The following is a 16107-nucleotide window of genomic DNA, read 5'->3' as shown; positions in this document are numbered from 1 at the left end:
GGGAACATCTAATTCAGTTCTTTTAACCGTTGCCTACAGACACTCAGATAATTTCACTTTAGGTGATTACTTAATTTGCAGATATCTAGGCTCCATCCAAATCCTACAGAATCAGAGTTTCTAAGAAAAAAAGGCCTCAGAATATGCATTTTAACAAGTTTCCCAGATTGATTCATATGCACAGCACACTTTGATAACCAGGGATGTGGCACAGCTTTTCATTTTAAATATAAATAAATTGAGATTCAGAAAATTTGAGAGACTTACCTATGTTCATAAAACTAATTAGAAGCAAAGGCATTACTCAATTCCCTAAACGTCCAGTTAGTTTTCTTTTCATACACCCCATATCCTTCTAGTAGCGTAGGAGAAACTGAACATTGACTCAACAAATATTTATTAAGTTTGGGCTGTAGGGAGAAGTGTTGTTCTAAGCAGTATGGGTATATCAAAAATTATAAAGAAACAATTTACTAAAATGTTTATGAATTAATTACAGCTATTCATACCAGATTGTTTTTAAGAGATATGTTATTTCTTTGTTATCATGGAATGAACCTTTAATAACTGAAGAGAGGACTACTTATTTAACAATGAGGGGAAGGGGATGGGAACGGTGGCAGACTGATTGCTTTAATTGCCCGAATTAATGGCCTCTCTGTATTCCCACCCTTTAGAAATGCCCTCCTGTGCTAATAGGAGGTTTGACAACACGAATCTAAAACAGAGTGAGAAAGAGATTACGAATTATAAGATCTAGGTTCTCATTCCAGCTCTGTTACTTACTACTGTCTAAAGGAGTTTTTATAGAAATCTCTTGGGGAAGAATGTAAAGCTTCCTGATGGCACCGACGTTTTTTCTACTGTAATCTTACCTCTTCCTAGAATAGTTTCTGCTTCAGGGTAGACATATCTCCAACAGTAATGTCATTGGGAATAGCAATTCAAAAGGCCATGGCTCTCAATGTTACTGAAATCTGTTAATATGTAATTAACCAAAGCATTGCCACCTTAGAAAATGACTCCTGTCCTTTCATTGTACTTGGATAGCAAAATAATTTTTAAAAAATATGGATGGAATTTTTATTCCATCTTTATGAGTTTAAGAATTTCAAAACTATCTCCTTCTTTTGTTTTCTGGAGAACTTGCTTTATTTTCTTGTTCTTTTCTTCTCAGAGAAAACATAAATGTGATTTTCCAAATACAGGCATATCTCGGAGATATTGCGGGTTAGGTTCCAAACTACTGCAACAAAGTGAATATTGCAATAAAGCAAATAACACGATTTTTTTGGTTTCCAAGTGCATATAAAAGTTGTGTTTAGACTACACTCTAGTCGATTAAGTGTGTCATGACATTCTATCTAAAGAAACAACATACATAGCTGAATTAAAAAGAAATGCTACCCATCATCCAAGCCTTCAGTGAGTTGTAATCCTTTTGCTGATAGGGGGTCTTGCCTCAATGTTGATGGCTGCTGACTGATCAGGGTGGTGATTGCTGAAGGTTGGGGTGGCTGTGGCAATTTCTTAAAGTAAGACAACAGTGAAGTTTGACGCATTGATTGACTCTTCCTTTCATGAATGTTTTCTCTACAGCATGTGATGCTGTTTGATCGCATTTTACCCACAATAGGACTTCTTTCAAAATTGGAGCTAATCCTCTCAAACCCTGCTTTAGCAACTAAGTTTATGTAATACTCTAAACTCTCTGTTGTTTTTCAACTATCTTCACAGCAGCTTCTCCAGGGGTAGACTCCATCTCAAGAAACCACTTTCTTTGCTCATCCATAAGAAGCAACTCCTCAACCACTAAAGTTTTATCATGAGATTGCAGCTATTCAGTCACATCTTCAGGATCCACTTCTTATTCTAGTTCTCTTGCCCGTTTCCACCACATCTGCAATTACTTCCTCTGCGGAAGTCTTGAATCCCTCAAAGTCATCCGTGAAGGTTGGAATCAACTTTTTCCAAATTCCCGTTAATGTTGTTTTTTTGACTTCTTCCCATGAATCATGAAGGTTCTTAATGCCATCTAGAATGGTAAATTCTTTCCAGAAGGTTTTCAATTTACTTTGCCAGCTCCATCAGAGGAATCACCATCTATGGCAAGTATAGCTTTGCAAAATGTATTTCTTAAATAATAAGCTTGAAAGTCAAAATTGCTCCTTAATCCATGGGCTGCAGAATGGATGTTGTGTTAGCAGGCATGAAAATGACGTTAATCTCATTGTACATCTCCATCAGAGCTCTTGGGTGACCAGGTACGTTGTCAATGAGCAGTAATATTTTGAAAGGAATCATTTTTTCTGAGCAGGAAGTCTCAACAGTGGACTTAAAATATTCAGTAAACCATGTTGTAAACGGATGTGCTGTCATCCAGGCTTTGTTGTTCCAATTATAGAGCATGGGTAGAGTAGATTTAGCATAAGTCTTAAGGGCCCCAGGATTTTCAGAATGGTAAATGAGCATTGGCTTCATTTTAAAGTCACCAGCTGTGTTAGCTCCTACCAAGGGAGTCAGGCTGTCTTTTGAAGTTTTGACACTAAGCAAGGACTTCTCCTCTCTAACTATGAAAGTTCTAGATGACATTTTCTCCCAATATAAGGCTGTTTCATCTGCATTGGAAATCTGTTGTTCACTGTACCCACCTTCATGAATTATCTTAGCTAGATCTTCTGGATAACTTGCTGCAGCTTCTACATCAGCACTTGCTGCTTTACTTTGTACCTTCATGTTATGGAGACAGCTTCTTTCCTTAAACCTCATGAACCAACCTCTGCCAGCTTCCAACTTTTCTTCTGAAGCTTCCCCACTTCTCTCAGCCTTCATAGAATTGATGAGAGTTAGGGCCTGGCTCTGAAATAGGCTTTGGCTTAAAGAAATGTTGTGGCTGGTTTGATCTTCCATCCAGACTACTAAAATTTTCTCCCTATCAGCAATAAGGCTGTTTCTCTTTCTCATCATTTGTGTGTTCACTGGAATAGGACTTTCAATTTCCTTCAAGAACTTTTCCTTTGCATTCACAACTTGGGTAACTGTTTGGTGCAAGAGGCCTAGCTTTCAGCTTATTTCAGCTTTTGACATGTCTTCCACACTAAGCTTAATCATTTCTAGCTTTTGATTTAAAGTGAGAGACATGAGACACTTCCTTTCACTTGAACACTTAGAGACCACAGTAGGGTTATTAATTGGCCTAATTTCAAAATTGCTGGGTCTCAAGGAATAGGGAGGCTGGGTGAGAGGGAGAGAGAGGAGGAAGAGCCAGTCGGTGGAGCAGTCAGAACACACACAATATTTAATGATTAACTCTTACATGGGTGCAGAGAGTGGCGCCCCAAAACAATTACAATAGAAACATCAATGATCACTGATCACAGGTCACCATAACAAATATAATAAGAATTAATAAGCTTGACATATTGTAAAAATTACCACATCATGACTGAGAGACATGAAGTGAGCAAATGCTGTTGGAAAAACAGTGCCAATGGACTTGTTTGACAGGACTGTCACAAACTTTCAATTTGTACAAACTGCATATCTCTGAAGCACAAGAAAGCGAAGAGCAATAAAAGTGAGCTATGCCTGTAATCAATAAATAATTAGACATGATTAATCACTAGAAACTCAAGGAAGCAATGAGTGATAATGGATGAGATCTCTGATACAAGTCAGTTTAGAGGTAACTCTTAATATTTCTCTGCGTCACATCCTGAATAACATGAATTTTTCTAGTGAAACAGACATCACCAGAATATAGCATAAAATACACTCAATTTTTTTTGAAAAATAAAACTTTATGTGTTTATATAGTGTCTGTAGAAATTACTTTTAGGAAAAATATATTAAGAATTTAAAGATTTACTTTAGAAATTTTAGAAAGAATTATTTTGCAAAAATTAAATTGTCTCACAATAATAGCTAGACTCTGAGGTAAATTTTTCCAGTATGTGGATGAGTCCAATGGGACATGTCATAACTGAAAATGTTATGGATGTACTCTTCTGGCAATATAATGTAAAGAGAAGAGTCAGTGTATGTTTTCCCTAAATCGCTTTCTCCACTATTATGCCTGCTAGTAGCAGAATATTCTCTGACACTCAGGTAACAGCTCAGACTTTTGGGGAATAGTTCCTGAGAAAAAGCCAAGAAGGAGACTGATTCTCCAAATAGATCATAGCAAAAAAATTGCAATAGATGCAAGTCAGAACTTCATATTGCGGTTGCTTGAGAGATGGCTACAGTGATTGCAATTGGAGAAGACCTATTTATGATTATTCAGCTGGTCTCAATAATTATTGACTGGTCAGATTGACGTCTGTACCCTATTTTGTAGAGCTGACATCCAATACTGGGCATTCAGAGTCTTCCAGAGCTGTGTTCCTCTGTTCCCTGAGAATGATATAAAAACACTAAAATTAAGGAGAAAGAAATAGAACATAGTTTAGATTTAGTATCATTGCAATCATAGAAAATAAAAGCATTAAAAATATCAAAGTAATATATACCAAATTCAAAATGGTTTGTTACTATGTGACTTTAATTTTATTCTTTATAATGTCCAAACTTTGTGCAATGTTACTTGTAAGTTGATATATACCTCCTTGTTAGTCAATAATGTCTGAATAATAACAACAGTTTTACCTTTCATTAGGAAGGCCAAGCAAATTGTAGTTGAGCTCCACGGGTTCCCCTTCCTCCTTCTGCTCATTTTTCTCTTCCTTCTTCTCTGTCTATTCAACTTTATCAAGATATAACCTACATAATAAGACACATTCATTTAAAGTATACAACTAAATGTGTTTTGAAAAATTTTGGCTGAATTGTAATCCATGTAACCATGAAAGGAACCAGCACCCAGTGAAGACAGAGAATATTACCATTATGTCAAAAAAGGTCTCCATTCCCAAAGGGAAAATGTGTCTGTGGAGATCTGCAAGCTACTGTGAGGACATGGCCTTTCCCTCTCTGATGCCATCCCTATCTCATGTGGCCATGGAAAGCCACAGCAAAGTCCTGAGCAGAGGAGCAACTTCTTTGAACTCAATTAAAGGTTAAGAAAATCAGCAGGTTCAATGAAATATCATGATGCTCCCTCCTCCAAGTTCATGAGAGTAAAACCTGCTTTGTGTTGGAAGGGAGAATTTGTTGGGAATGTATAAAGATAACAAACGCTGACAGTTCATGGAAATGTCAATTAAAGCTCTACCTAGAGCCTTTCTAAACAAAATGATTAAAGAAAATTCAAGAAAAGAACTGAAACGTTTTAGTGAGTTTTTCTTTCTATCACTCTTCTTGTTTTTTTTAAGTTTACCTCCGTGTAGACTGTATTTTTCCTTTCATTTTTGATATTGGCTAAGGTTATTTTTAGAATAAAATTTAGGTTTTGTTTTGGTTTGGTTGTTATTTTTTTTTTTTTAAGATTTTATTTTTCCTTTTTCTCCCCAAAGCCCCCTGGTACCTAGCTGTGCATTTTTAGTTATGGGTCCTCAACTTCAGATTTTTAACGTTTCTGTTTAAGCCTTTTATATAATCAAAGTGTCACATTTAAAGTACTCTCTCACTGTTTATGCGATAGTATCATTTGAATTGACTTCTTGATACCACTACTTTATGTTTGTCAAAATTGGCTGGGGCTAAGGTCTTAACATCCCTAGAAGATCCTTTGAAGATGACTTCAGCAGGATGAGATGTTGTGATTATGAATATACAAAGGAAAATGGAACTTTGCATAGGAAATTTTCTACATTTAGATTAGATAATTATTTCTTGTAAATATTCAAGGCAAAAATAATTCACCGGATGATTACAATACTCTATTTTGTTCATAAATGTGAACTGTTTAAGACATATCAAGAATTAACTTCTAGAGGCATTCAGCATAAGTAATATTAAGAATTTACCTTTTGAATTGCTTTTGATATATATATCTCATATGTATTCATTTATTCATTCTATAAACACGTGTTGAACAAATCTATTAAGTTTTCTCAAATGTATTATTTGGTTTAATCCTCACACTAAACATGAAAAAACACTAAAGAAACATTTTAAAATTTGCTTAAGGTCACAAAAAATTCATGTCACACAAAAATCAAGGAGCAACAAAGCTTGAAGTCTATTTCTCTAATTCTAATTTTGACATTTTTTTCCCTTATTCCAAGCCTCTTATTAAGTCTTATTATAAATGCATTTGAATCAGATAATGCAGTTAAAAATATAATCTTGGATGCATAGATCTTCTCAAGGTTCTTAATTCTTAAGTATTTTAAGAGCAATGATTTCTCTGTTAAACTTGACTACACAGCCAGTGTTGTTCTTGTGCAAATTGAATACCTATAAATTTTACAGAGTAATTCTGATATGTATATACAATTGCAATACCTCCATGCAGGTATTTCCAATTCCAGCCACATCTTTATTACCCTATGACCTTGAGCAAGTCATAGAAGTTTTAAGGAAGACAAAATCTACAATTAAACAAGACCAAGGATATTTAGAATTGGACTCTACATTTCCAGCCATGTGAGTGGATGCCATATGAGTAAAAAAATGCCATTAGAGTTATTAAAAATACCATATCAATAAGGAAATGTGATTTAAAGCCTCTGATTTTAAATTTTCAACAGCTTCCATGTCCCCCTAGCCTTCTTTACTAAATAATGCTTTACCATGGAAAAACTTCCTAATGTTGTTCTGACACTAAGCCACAATTGCTGCATTTCTCAGCCTACACTCTTAGTAGAAAATCCTAAAGTTCAGAAAAAGAAAAATATTATCTCCAAAGACTGGCTAAACAATTTATTATCTTAACATTTATTTTGCATGTAAAAATTTTGAGGAAAATTTACTTATACATTCAATTAATTATTTACCAAATATTACTGAGTGTCTAAAGTGCTGGGCTCTGTGCCAAGACCTGGATATTAAACAACGTATATATCCCAGCCCCTGTCCTTCAGGTTATTAAACACAGTATACTTACAAATGCTTTTAAACACATCCAAGTGACATTTGCATTTAGTGCAGTGATTTTAACAGAATAAAATGAAGAAAAGTTATAGAATTTTACCCATTTGGAACCCTTCATTCTTCCAATAATTTGGAGAGAAAGAATTTCAGTGAAATTATTTCTTACTTATAAGAGACTATATTTCCAGCCAAGAAAGACTGGTACTGGACTAACAAACAATTGTAAAATGGACAAAATCTCTGCAGTAACTGCTTTTAGGCATTGGGAAATTGGCCAACCTAGGCTTCAATTTGGGGTAAAAGGGAAACTTACAGGATGAGCACTATAATTGGTCAGGTTCTCTGCCTCGGGAATATTTCCTAACCAATGGCTGTGATCCTTCTGAGCTCAGGAAGCAAATATCAGCAGTCAGAATCATTGAAGGGGCTAGAATGGGAGGCCAAGTATGGAGGAGAGGACTGGGTAGAGATTGAGATCCAGAAGAATGTGTGGGGGCTCCCCTAAGAATCCTTTGCTGAAATTTGAGCTATGCATGCTCAAGGTGAGACCAAGAGAGAGGTAATCCAGAGCAGGTGCTGTGGGGTTAGAGCAAATTCCAGATATTTGAAGTTGAGCAATGCTTGGAGATATTAAATTTCCATCCCATTCTGAGTGGAGAGAACTCATTATACCCAGGATATTCAAGAGAGAGGAGTGAAAAAAGAGAGCCTTAAGAGTAAGGAACTTGAGATCTTGTCAAGAAGCTGACATAGGCAGACTCTGAACTTACCTCCCTCTACAAACACAACCAGGGTACAATTATTCTTGGAAAAATTACCCTGGAGATAAAACTGAAAACTGAATAAAAAGAACCCCCACAATAAGGGACAGTCCTGATAGAGGTGAAAGAGGCAGAAATTCCTTCCAGAGAGATAAAAGCCACCTTCACAAGCCATGGAGCTTCACAGTGAGCCATCCTAAGGTACACAGCCCTCCCTGGAGGAGTTGGGACCTGAATGGGGGCATGTTACCACTATGAGCATCCGTCAGACTCAGCACAACTGAGATGAGTGCCCTACTATTTGGCTTCACTGACTATTAACTGCAACAGGGAATACCCCCAGAAAAGCTATCAGATGAAAGCCAAAAATCCCAGGTCTTAAAGGGCCCATGCACAAATTCACCCATCTTACAGAACAACCTAAAATCACCAAAAAGAAAGCTGTTTGGTCCTTTGGTGAAAAGAGACTCACCTGGTAGGCTCTGAGTGCATCTCAGTGAGAGGTCAGACCTCTCCAGAGACTAAGATGTTTGTGGCAGCCATTGTTATGACATAGCACAGGCATGCTGGCAGACATCATTGAAATTCTTCCTCTGGTCTGATAGCCCAGGGATCTGTGACACTCACTAGAGCACAGATTTAATCCAGTTCAGCCAGGGCAGGCAGCCTGCCCTAGGGACCAGTCCCACCCAACAGCAAGCCCTCAGGCTACTTGTCAGCCTGCATAGACTGGGTGCCTTGATCTTCTACAGGCAGGTGACTGTGACCACTTCTGTGGGGCAGGGCCTGTGTGAGGACCAGGTGAACTGTGGGGAGTGGTGATGGAGAGGTGGGGGCCTCTGCAGTGGGGCAACTGGGTACCCTCCAGGGGGTTGGGAAGTGTGCAGGGACCAGGGCTGTGTTGGTGGTGTGTGTGGACCTGTGGGGGGTGGGGCTTATCAATGGCAGAAGATATGTGCTTCACAAACAGCCACAAAGAGGATCTGCCCCACCTTTCAAAGCTGGAAATGATTGGATGCTCCTGCGCATAGGGCCAGTCACACTTAGCTACAATTCTAAGAGAGCTGACAACAGCTTTTCAAGCCTGAGGCCTACAGCAGCTGTAGGTCCCTGAGCCTAGCAACCAGCTACACCAGGTATTTACTCAATTATCAGGAAAACTGCAACTATAGTGTGCTATTAGACCTTGTAGCCAATGGTGCTGGGGATTCCCAAAACCAATTTACAAACAGCTGGCCAAGGAGGGAAAGACTAGACTTCCCTGGGTACCTGCAGTTAAGAGCAACCCTACCACAACAGAAGGACACAAGTAGCCCACACAGGGGTCACTCCTGGATCATCTTGACTGGTGAGGAGAGGAAGCACACTGCTGGGCCTCAAAAGGCATCTTCTCCAAGATCAGGAGACATAGCTGACTCGTGTAATACATAGATAAAAGCAGAAAGAAAGAGGCATAATGAGGAGGCAAAGGAATACATTCAAAGCAAGGAAACATGACAAATTCCCAGAAAAAGAACTAAATGAAATAGAAATAAGCAATCTACCTGCCAAAGAGTTCAACCAAAAACTCATAAGGATGCTCACTGATATTTGGAGAAGACCAGATGAACACAGTGAGAATGTCAACAAAGAATTGGAAAATATAACAAAGAAACAATCAGAAATGAAGAATACAATACTGGAAATGAAAAATTCACTAGAGGGAGTCACTAAAAGAGTAGATGATACAGAAGAACAGATCAGGGAGCTGGAAGAAAGACTAGAGGAAATCACCCAAGCTGAACAGATAAAAGGAAAAAGAATTAGACAAAATAAGAAGAGTCTAAGGGAACTGTGGGACAATATCAAGCATGCTAACATTTATATTATAGGTGTTCAAGAAGGATAAGAGACAAAGGGACAGAGAATTTATTTGAAAAAATAATAGCTGAAAACTCTCCTAACCTAAGTAAGGAGACAGACGTCCAAGGACAGGAAGCACAGAGAGCACCAAACAAGATGAACACATACAAGCCCACACCAAGACAAATTATAATTAAAAGGTCCAAAATTAAAGATAAAGAGAGACTCCTAAAAGCAGCAAGAGAAAAGCAACAAATGACATACAAAGGAAAGTCCATAAGGCTATTGGTGGACTTTTCAGCTGAAATCCTACAGGGTAGAAGAGAGTGGCATGACATATTTAAAGTACTGAAAGGAAAAAACCTACAGCCAAGAATACTTTATTCAGTGAGGTTATCATTCAGAATGGAAGGAGAGATAAAGAGCTTCCTAGACAAGCAAAAATTAAAGAAGTTTATCATCAAGAAACCAGTTCTAAAAGAAATGTTGAAGGGACTTATTTAAGTGGGAAAGAGAAGACCACACATAGGGATAAGAAAATTACCAAAAAAGAAAAACAACAACAGCAACAACCAGGCAATAAAATCACTGGTAAAGGCAAAAATACAGTAAAGGTAGCAGATTAACCACCTATGAAGATAATATATAGGTTAAAGGACAAAAGTACTAAAATTACCTATTTCAATGATAAAAGGGTAATGGATAGACACACAAAAAACAAGAGATTAGATATAATTTAAAAACATAAAATGTAGGCGGAGGGATGTAGAAGAGTGGAGCTTTTAGAAAGACGTCAAGCTAAAGAGACTATCAACTCAATATAGATTGCTATATACGTAGAAAATTCTATGGGAACTTCATGGTAATCACAAATAAGAAACCTAAAATAAAAAAAAAATAAGTAAGAAGAACGAAATCAAACATATTACTAAAGAAAGCCGTCAAGCCACAAGGGAAGAAAGCAAGAGAAGAAGAAAGATACAGAGAAGAACTACTAAAACACTCAGAAAAAAAAGTTACAAAATGGCAATAGATACTTTTTTATCAATAGCTGCTTCAAATGTCAATGGACTAAGTGTTCCAGTCAAAAGACATAGGGTGGCTGATTGGATAAAAAAAAAAAAAAAAAGTTCATATATGTGCTGCATGCAAGACACATACTTCAGACCTAAAGACACTCACAAACTGAATGTGAAAGGATGGAAAAAAGATAATCCATGCAAATGGCAAATAAAAGAAAGTGGGGGTAGCAATACTTATATCAGACAAAATAGACTTTAAAACAAAAACTGTAACAAGAGACAAAGAAGGGCACTACATAATGATAAAGGGAACAATCCAACAAGAGACTATAACACTTGTACACATCTGTGCACTCAACATAGGAACATCTAAATATATAAAGCAATTATTAACAGCCTAAAAGGAAAAATATTATTAGGGGACTGTAGCATTCCACTTACACCAATGGATAGATCACCCAAACAGAAGATCAATCAGGAAACATTGGCCTTAAACAGCACACTAGACCAGATAGATTTAGTAGATATATATAGAACAATCCATCCAAAAACCACAGAATACACATTCTTTTCAAATGTACATGGAACATTCTCCAAGATTGATCACATATTAGGCCACAAAACCAGTCTCAATAAATTTAAGAAGGTTGAAATAATACCAAGTATCTTTTCCGACCACAAAGGTATGAACCTAGAAATCAACTACAGGAAGAAAATCAGAAAAGCCACAAAAATGTGGAGATTAAAGTAAATGCTAATGAACAACGATTTGGTCAATGAAGAAATCAAAGGCAGCACCAAAAATACCTGGAGACAAATGAAAATGAAAATACAACATGCCAAAATCTATGGGATACAGCAAAAGCAGTTCTAAGAGGGAAGTTTATAGCAATTCAGGCCTACCTCAACAAACAAGAAAAGCCCAAAATAAACCATAATGAAAACAAGGGCTGGTTCTTTGAAAAGATAAACAAAATTGACAAACCTCTAGCTAGACTCACCAAGAAAAAAACAGAGAACAATCAAATAAATAAAATAAGAAATGAAAGAGGAGAAATTACAACAGACATCTCACAAATACAAAAGATTATAAGAGAATACTATGAAAAGCTATACGCCAACAAATTGGATAATCTAGAAGAAATGGATAAATTCTTAGAAACATACAACCTTCCAAAACTGGACCAAGAAGATGTAGAATATTGGAATAGACTGATCACCAGTAAAGAGATTGAAACAGTAATCAAAAACCTCCCAAAACATAAAAGTCCAGAACCAGATGGCATCCCTGGTAAATTCTACCAAACATTCAAAAACCACTTAAAACCTATCCTTCTCAAACTCTTCCAAAAAATTGAAGAGGAGGGGAGGCTGCCTAACTCATTCTATGAAGCCAACATTATTCTGATACCAAAACCAGACAAAGACAACAGAAAAAAAAAGAAAATTACAGGCCAATATCACTGATGAACATCCATGCAAAAATCCTCAACACAATACTAGCAAATCAAATACAACAATACATTAAAAAGATCATATATCATGATCAAGTGGGTTTTATTTCAGGGATGCAGGGATGGTTCAACATCCACAAATCAATCAACGTGATACACTACATTAACAATATGAAGAATAAAAATCACATGATCATCTCAATAGATGCAGAGAAAGCATTTGACAAGATGCAGCATCCATTTAAGACAAAGACTCTAAATAAAATGGGTATAGAAGGAAAATGCCTCAACATAATAAAGGCCATATATGACAAACCCACACCTAATATCATTCTCAATGGAGAAAAACTGAAGGCTATGCCTCTAAGAACAGGAACCAGACAAGGATGCCACTTTCACCACTCTTATTTAACATAGTATTGGAAGTCCTAGCCAGAGCAATCAGGCAAGCAAAAGAAATAAAAGGGATACAAATTGTAAAAGAAGAAGTGAAACTGTCACTATTGGCAGATGACATGATTTTATATATAGAAAACCCTAAAGATTCCACTAAAAAACTTTTAGAAATAATACATGAATAGAGTCAAGCCACAGGATACAAAATCAACATACAAAAATCAGTTGTGTTTCTATACACTAACAACGAAGTAGTAGAAAGAGAAATTAAGAATATAATCCCATTTACAATTGCAATAAAAAGAATAAAATATCTAGGAATAAACTTAACTAAAGAGGTGAAAGATCTGTATACCCAAAACTATAAAATATTGTTGAAAGAAATGAAGAAGACACAAAGAAATGGAAAAATATTCTGTGCTCTTGGATTGGAAGAATTAACATTGTTAAAATGTCCATACTTCCTAAAACAATCTATAGATTCAATGCAATCCCAATCAAAGTTCCAACAACATTTTTCACAGAAATAGAACAAAGAATCCTAAAATTTATATGGAGCAACAAAAGACCCCAAATACCAAAAGGAATCCTGAGGAAAAAGAACAAAGCTGGAAGTATCACACTACCTGACTTCAAAATATACTATAAAGCCATAGTAAACAAGACAGCATGGTACTGGCACAAAAACAGACACACAGATCAATGGAACAGAATCAAGAGCCCAGAATTAAACCCACCCATTTATGGACACCTAATTTCTGACAAGGGAGCCAAGAGCGTACGATGGAGAAAGGAGAGTCTCTTGAATAAATGCTGTTGGGAATACTGGACAGCCAGGTGCAAAAGAATGAAAGTAGACAATTATCTTACACCATGAACAAAAATCAACTCAAAATGGATTAAAGACTTGAATGTAAGACCTGAAACCATGGAACTTCTAGAAGAAAGCATAGGCAGCATGCTCTTTCACATAGGTCTCAGCAGCATATTTTCAAGTTCCATGTCTGATCAGGCAAGGGAAACAAAAGAAGAAACAAACAAATGGAAGTACATCAAACTATAAAGCTTCTGCACAGCCAAGGAAACCATCAACCAAATGAAAAGGCAGCCTAACAATTGGGAGAATATATTGGCAAACCATATATCAGATAACGGGTTAGTATCCAAAATATACAAAGAACTCATACGTCTCAACAACAAAAACACCAACAACCCAATTAAAAAATGGGTGATCTGAACAGAGATTTCTCCAAAGAAGATATACAGATTGCCAACAGGCATATGAAAACATGTTCAAAATCATTAACTATGAGGGAAATGCAAGTCAAAACTACAATAAAATATCACCTCACTCCAGTCAGAATGGTTATAATTAACAAGAGAGGAAACAAGTGTTGAAGAGGGTGTGGAGAGAAGAGAACCCTCGTACAATGCTGGTGGGAGTGTAAACTGGTGCAGCCACTATGGGAAGCATTATGGAGTATCCTCAGAAAATTAAGAATCGTTCTGCCATATGATCCAACTATTCCACTTCTGGGTATTTATCCAAAGAACTTGAAAACACTAATGCATAAAGATACATGCACCCCTATGTTCTTTGCAGCATTATTCACAATAGCCAAGACTTGGAAGCAACCTAGGTCCCCATCAACCAATGAATGGATAAAGAAGATGTGGTATATATACACAATAGGATACTACTCAGCCATAAGAAATGATGAAATCTGGCCATTTGTGACAACATGGATGGTCCTTGAGGGAATTATGCTAAGTGAAATAAGTCAGAGGGAGAAAGTCAAATACCATGTGATCTCACTCATAAGTAGAAGATAAAAATAATGACAAACAAACACATAGCAACAGAGATTGGATTGGTGGTTACCAGAGGGGAAGGGAGGAGGGAGGAGGGCAAAAGGGATGATTCGGCTCCCATGCATGGTGATGGATTATAATTAGTCTTTGGGTGGTGAACATGATGTAATCTGCACAAAATTCAAAATATATTACGATGTACATCTGAAAGTTATGTAATATTATAATCCAATGTTACTGCAATAAAAAAATTAAAAAGAAAAGAAAAAAGAGGGGCCGGCTCTGTGGCCGAGTGGTTAAGTTCGCGCACTCTGCTGCGGTGGCCCAGGGTTTGGATCCTCGGCGGACATGGCACCTCTCGTCAGGCTACGTTGAGGTGGCGTCCCACATCCCACAACTAGAAGGACCTGCAACTAAGATATACAACTGTGTTCAGGGGAGGTTGGGGAGATAAAGCAGAAAAAAAGAAAAAGAAAAAGAAAAAAAGATTGTCATCAGTTGTTAGTCCAGGTGCCAATCCTTAAAAACAAACAAACAAAAAAGATTGGCAACAGTTGTTAGCCCAGGTGCCAATCTTTAAGGAAAAAAAAAGAAAAAAGAAAAAAATTTTAAAAACTATAAAAAAGTAATAATCATACCTACTTCATAATGTTATCTTGAGGATCACGTGAATCAATATGTGGACAGCCTTACATCAATGCCTGAAACGTAATAATATATAAATGTTTGCCAGTGTCGTTAACTATTGCAATACACATGTGGAGGGAAGAGAAAACAAGAGTAAGAGGGAGGTAAGATGGGAAGGAGGAAGAGAAGGAAAGAGAAAACAGCGTTCCTTTGGGTTGTGATCTTAGTCTAAGCTAAAGGAAGACTCACACATACTGGTGGGAGGATCAATATATTTTGCTGGAATTGGTCTCAATTTTCCATTTTTTTTCTTTTAAAGAATGTGTCCAGGCTTCTATAAGGTGTCTTAAACATCGAAGGATAACTAATTAAAAGAGTCTGTTAGATTCTCTTTTTAAGGAAGTGTGTTTATTACATCAGAGCAATGGTGGGTGATACATACTAACAGTGCTGTCATATATAAATGGATTATAACTCTGATCAACCCTCAGAAAATATATCTAATTTAGGTTGAGAACAAAAAAGAAAATAAAAGCGTAAGGAACTCATCCCTTACCTCTGAACCCATGGTCATGGTGCCTAAACTCTGCATACATGGCTATTGTGAGGATTAAATGAGGTTGTATCTGAGAGGATTCTGAAGAGTGATGGATAAATACCAAGTCAATGTAAGTGTTTCCCATCAATTTTATTACGTTTTTTGTCCCCCCTTCTGCATGGATCATAAAGAGGTTTTGCCACACCAGGTTCTCTTAGGCTTCTGAATTTTACTTTGGTTCTTTGGGCTCTGAAGGGCACTGGTGTCTGTGAGCAGAGGTCAAACCAGGTGCAAAGAACCTAGATTCTAGGTACCAAATATCAGCCAAAAGATGCCAACAGTAACTACTTGTCAGATCCATCTTAAAGGTAGGCCAGAGTAAGAGTGGGCTTCTGTGGGAGTCTACAGGCATTGTTTATTGTCACGTATAAGACATTGCTTGAGGCTAGAGATCTTATTATATGAGAAGTGGATGAAAACATTGGAAATATGGTTTTTAAATATTAGTGCGACTAGATTTTAGACCAATGCTGTGATATCCTAGGAAATCAGATTCTAAGACTTTTTTTCAAAATATACTTGAATTTTAAGAAAACCTCCCATTTCTTAAAGCACATAGATAAACTTCTGCTGCCTACAGTATATCTTGGCCTCGACTTTTAAACATAAACCTGATAAAT

General features: G+C 36.9%; 1 pseudogene; it reads right to left on the bottom strand.

Annotated features, from left to right (window-relative positions):
- Window positions 1-1403: 1403 nt before the first annotated feature.
- Window positions 1404-15463, bottom strand: LOC138918193 (tigger transposable element-derived protein 1-like; annotated as a pseudogene).
- Window positions 15464-16107: the final 644 nt, after the last annotated feature.

Source organism: Equus caballus, chromosome 1 (genome assembly GCF_041296265.1).
Source record: "Equus caballus isolate H_3958 breed thoroughbred chromosome 1, TB-T2T, whole genome shotgun sequence".
Classification (NCBI taxonomy): domain Eukaryota; kingdom Metazoa; phylum Chordata; class Mammalia; order Perissodactyla; family Equidae; genus Equus; species Equus caballus.
This window is presented reverse-complemented; position numbering and strand designations above follow the sequence as displayed.